Genomic DNA, 5,249 nt, shown 5'->3' on the forward strand with positions numbered 1-5,249 from the left:
AAGTAGGAAAGACCTAATTTACTAGCAATCCTTGTCCTAAGCTTATTTCTTTATTTACTTAATGGCATTTTCTATTAATCTTATTTGATAATTTGGGTGTTTAAAAATGTTTGGTTTTATTTTTCACTGTGATAGCATTCAGTTAAAGCTATTTACAGACTTTTACAAGCTTTATGAAAGAAATGGATTTAACAGATGTTTTCCCCTAGAGTTGATAGGTTTTGACAACTTACTGGGTGTGGAAAATGAAGTAAAAAGTAGTGTAAAAACCACATTATGTCTTCAGGTCTGCCCTCTGTTGTAGCACCATCCAATTATTCTGCTATTAAGCTTTTATCACAGTTTTTGTCCCCCAAACTAGACAGTGAGTTCTTTTAGGCAAAGGTCTATGCCTTTTTAGGACTCCCTCAAAGCCTATCGTGGTGCCTCATGAGAAGGAAATGCCCATAAATTGGGTTGATTAATTAACTAAGAGTCAAGAGTAGGTTACAGTTATGTTGTAGTTCTTAGACCATGCAAAAGGGCCTCCACATCTGTCTTTCTTTCTCTTTCTTTTGCCTCTGCTTCTCTCTGTGTGCCCTCTTACTTACCCCACATTAGCTTTTCCAAATGGTAGAAACATGGCTGCCAAGAGCTAGCCTGGGAATCACTAAGCATCTTTCTGGTCCCAGGTTTAAAAGTTCAGGAAGAGCTCTGAGAACTTGTGCTTGAGTTGGATGCCCACCCTTGGGCCAATCACCATAGTTACCAAAATATGGCCCACCTGTGTCATGTGCCCCCCCACCCCACCCCACACACACACCAACCACAGAGGAGTAGGGCTGTTTGAAGATGGAATTCCAGTTTGAACCAGCAGGTTGGAGTCAGGGGATGCCCATTTTGAGTAGAACAAACACCACCTTACCTCTCTTTTGAGACCCCCACCAGCACATGCAGCTTCCCACTCTGTTATCTCCGTTGAATGTTTCACAGACACTTCAAACTCACTACCTTTTCCTCACACTATCCCCAAACCTGATTCTCCACAGTACATGGCCCTGCCATATATCCAGTTGTTTAAAGCAGATACCTAGGAATTATCCTCAACTTCATTTTCTCACCCCTTATATCTTTATATTTTCTGAGCCAGGCATAATATTTTGCTCCATTTCCTGCTGCCACCACCTCATCTAAGCCAACATCATTTCTCTCCTGAAGGAGTTATTCTACCGGTATCCCAGTATCCACTTTTGCCTGTCTCCAATCAATCCATTCTCTGCACCTGCACTGTCCAATATGGTAGCCACAGGCCACATGTGGCTATTTAAATTTACAATGAAGACGAAATACATTGAAAAGTTCCTCAGTTGCCCTAGCCATGTTTCAAGTACTCAAACAAGAGCCCCCTGTGGTAGGGAGGGGCTACCTCACTGAGGCCCCCTGTGAAGGATCCAGCTGGAGATGGAGCAGAAGTCTCAGCTGCAAGTAGATTGCTCAGAAATGTGAGTATACACCAAAGTTTTCTTTACCCAAGCTTACGAGACACTCGTCAGACTCTTCCCTGCACCTTTCCAGTCTCACTGGCTTCTTCCTTTTCTGTCACATAGCATGTTCTTACCTCAAGGGCTTCATAAACCCTTGGCCTACTCTCCCCCCACCTTCCACTCTCCCCTCCCCCTGCTTCTTACTAGGTGGCCAACCGGCCAGTTTGGCCAGTTAAAGTCCCACATCCCAGGAAACTCCTCAGACCCAGGCAAACCAGAACAGACATCCTACCTATTTTTAACCTGGCCACCTATTAAGTAAGCATCCTTCAGGTCTCAGCGTCAGCATCCTTCAGGGCCTTTCTCCTCAAAATGTGGTCCCTGGACCACCACCCCAATCCTGCTTAACCACCTCTACGGTTTAACACAATGCTGAGGTGATTCGGATGAACATTAACTTCGAAAAGCTTCAGGGAATCTGTCCTACCTTTCAGACCAGAGCGCATACAACTCTCTTCCCCATGAGTCTACAGACTTCACAAGGGCTGGGGCATGTCTGTCTTGTTCTCGTTATGGCCTGAGCCCTGACTACTGTGCCTGACAAAGTGGAGTGGTTTCCTAAATTTCAGTGGCTACATGAATAAAAACCCAGATTATATGAGGGAAAATCAGGTAGCCTGTGGTAGACGCTGTTGATATCCACGCCAGAGCCTCACAGCCCAGCTGAATTCACCTGAAGTGGCAGCAGATACTCCTCAGGGAGGTCTCAGCTTCCCATCTCAGGTCCTGGTCTCTCTTCTTTTCTGCCCGGGGGGCCTTTCTTCAACAGAGCGGTTCTCAACCTCCAGTGGGCATCAGAATCCCCCGAAAGGCTGTGGAAGCATTGTTGGGCTCCACCCTCAGATACTCTGATCTACTAGGTCTCAGATGCGACCTGAGAATTTGCACTTCTAACAAGTTCCCAGGTAATCCTGCTGCTGCTGGTGGTCTGAGAACCACTGTTCCAGTGACGTGGCTCAGCTGCTCAAAGGAATAACCTGGGAGTGTGGAGAGTAAGTGCCTCCTGGGAGCCCTCAAGCACTGGGGAACTGGATAGACACTTCAGATTCCTGAGGTGATTCTGAGGTACGTCCCACACCATTTCCCAGAGGGTCCCCAGTGAGATTGAGCCCCAGCTCCTCACGGATATTCCCTTTATAGGCTCCCCTTTTCCCCTTTCCCTCATTTGTGTTTCACGGGATCTCCTTACACCTAAGCTCTCTGCACCCAACTCCTCAGCTCAGGCTCTGCTTTGAGGGGAACCCAAACTAAGTCAGTCTTCTTCTTCTCGTTTTATTGAGAAGTAATGGCCATACATCACTGTTGAAGTGTAAGGCGTACAGCACGGTGGTTTGATGTACAAATATTGATGTGCGTTGACCACGATAGGTTCAGTTGACATCCATCATCTCATATAGGTACAATGAAAAGAAAGAAGAAAACAATTTCACCTTGTAATGAGAACTCTTAGGATCTACTCTCTTAACGACTTTACTGTGTATCATACAGCAGTGTGAACTACAGTCATTACGTTGTACCTTACATCCCTAGTACTTATGACTTATCTTCTAACTAGAAGTTTGTACCTTTGGACCACCTGCCTCCAATTTCCCCTCCTAAGTCAAAGTCTTGTATCCACATCCTTCTAGGCCCCTTGACTCTAATCACTGGTTTTCCCTGGTATATTCCTCAGAGGGAACTCGAGGCAAAACCCACACATCGAAGAGAAGTGAACTCGCAACACTGTGTACTCCATTTTTGCAGCATCCGTCACAATTGTATTATTAATTCATCATGTATGTAATTGTGTGTTTAATATCTGTGTTTCCCAGTAGACTTTGGAGGCTGGGTCTTTCCTGTTCACTATAATCTTTTGTGCCTAAAGCTATACTTGGCAGATAGCAGGCACTTATTAAACACTTTGGAATGAATGGCCTAATGAACTCTTTATGTATCAGTTAATATTGGTACCTCATGTTTATAAAGCTGTTTACAAAGCACTTTACTATAAATTCCCATTTTATTCTCCAAAACCATGAGAAGTAGAATCGACATTTTTATTAATATTTCCTTTTAGAATCGATCAAGTGGCTCTTATGTTCCTAGCTCTTTGCTAGGAGCTGGGATACAGAGATGTACGAGATGGTGCTTCTCAAACTTCAGTGTGCATTCAAATCACCCTTTCTCGGGTAGATGGCCTATCTCCACTTCACTTAGCTCTTCTTCTGGGGTTTTATCTTTTGCTCCTTTGTCTAGAACATCTTCCTCTGCCACCTCATTTTGCCTAAGTTGCTGTTTGTATTTTTATGTATGTGGTAGGTTAGATCCGTTTCTCGACCTTGGAGAAGCGGCCCCCTGTAGGAGGTGCCCTATGCATCCCTGCAGTGCACTCCCCTCTTGTCACCCAAGCTATATGCTCTAGGGGTCCCCCCCTAAGAGGGCTTCAGGGGTCCTTCTGTTGTGGTGGGCTGACTACGTGGGCAGTCTGGTGGGCTTGGTCAGCCTCTAGTCCAGTTGGTTGCCAGGCCCTGCCCTGTGTGGATGCCGCTAGCTGCTGCTCTTTGGTGGGGCCTGGTCACGAGGTGGCTGGTTGCGGGATCCTAGGGGGCCCCGGGGCTAGTGCTGGCTCACTGGTGGGTGGAGTCAGGGCACTGAAGACTCCAGGGTGTTGGCCACCCACTGGCAGGTGAAGCCAGGTCCTGGGGTTAGTGTCGGACTACTGGCAGGCAGAGCTGGTTCCTGAAGTCTGGCTTCAGGGCCCAGGGATCCCAGAGCTCCTTTCAGATCACTGTTGTTGGGCTGGTAGGGAGCCAGTTCCTGATACAGTTGGGTATAGGGTCTGGGGTGTCCTGAAGTTTGCGTTTTCCTGCTAGTGGGCAGAGCCAGGGCCCAGCCGGTCCCAGGGCAGGGTCTGGCTTGCGTTGCAGGATTAGTTTTCTTGTTTCTGATGTCTGCCTCCTGGTGGGTGAGGCTAGACTAGAGGCTTGTGCAGGCTTCCTGGCGGGCGGGGCCGGTGCCTGCCCACTGGTGGGCGGAGCTGGGTCCTGGCCCTCGCGTGGGCTGGGCCACGTCTAGGGGCGTGTCCAGAGGCAGGTGTGGGCTCTTTAGTCTCTCGGCAGCCTGTCTGCGGAAGGGTGGGTTGTGTCCCTGCTCAGTTAGTTGTTTGGCTTGAGGCGTCCCAGCCCTGTTGCCTGCGTGCTGTTGGGTGGTGCCAGATCTCAGTGCAAATGAGCCAAGGTATTAGCTTCCAGCAGCAGTGTTCCTGTGGCTGAATGTTCCTCGATGTATCTGCCACCAGTGTTCACGTCCCCAGGGTGAGCCACAGCTGTGCGCCCCCATCCGCCACCCACTCTGCTCTCCTGGAGACTCTCCAAGACCAGCAGGTAGGTCTGGCCCAGGCTCCTATCAAATTACTGCTTCTGCCCTGGGTCCCAGTGTGCATGGGATTTTGTGTGCGCCTTTTAAAAGTGAAGTCTCTATTTCCCCCAGTCCTGTGGGGCTCCTTCAATTAAGCCTCAATGGCCTTCAAAGCCAAATGCTCTGGGGGCTCATCTTCCCAGTGCTGGACTCCCGGCTGGGGAGCCTGACGTGGGGCTCAACACTCTCACTCCTGTGGGAGAACCTCTGCAATATAATTATTCTCCCGTTTGTTGGTCGCCGTCCTGGGGGTATGAAATTTGGTGACATCGCAAATCCGTCCCTCTGACCCATCTCATTGTGGTTCCTTCTTTATGTCTTTAAATGTAG

General features: G+C 48.4%; 1 long non-coding RNA gene across 5 annotated transcripts in view; it reads left to right on the plus strand.

Moving 5' to 3' along the window:
* Positions 1–4,232: 4,232 nt before the first annotated feature.
* LOC149747449 (uncharacterized) overlaps positions 4,233–5,249 on the plus strand; it is a 56,660-nt gene continuing 55,643 nt past the window's right edge. For 3 of the 5 annotated variants that reach the window (XR_016387698.1, XR_016387697.1, XR_016387696.1), the window contains exon 1: positions 4,495–4,885. This is a non-coding gene — a long non-coding RNA (uncharacterized LOC149747449). Of the gene's footprint in view, positions 4,886–5,249 lie in introns of all 5 variants that reach the window. The other 2 variants (XR_016387695.1, XR_016387694.1) reach the window with 1 other exon arrangement.

This window comes from Delphinapterus leucas, chromosome 15 (assembly GCF_059928025.1).
Source record: "Delphinapterus leucas isolate spDelLeu-1000000601 "Yukka" chromosome 15, BTC_Dleu_Yukka2, whole genome shotgun sequence".
Lineage (NCBI taxonomy): Eukaryota > Metazoa > Chordata > Mammalia > Artiodactyla > Monodontidae > Delphinapterus > Delphinapterus leucas.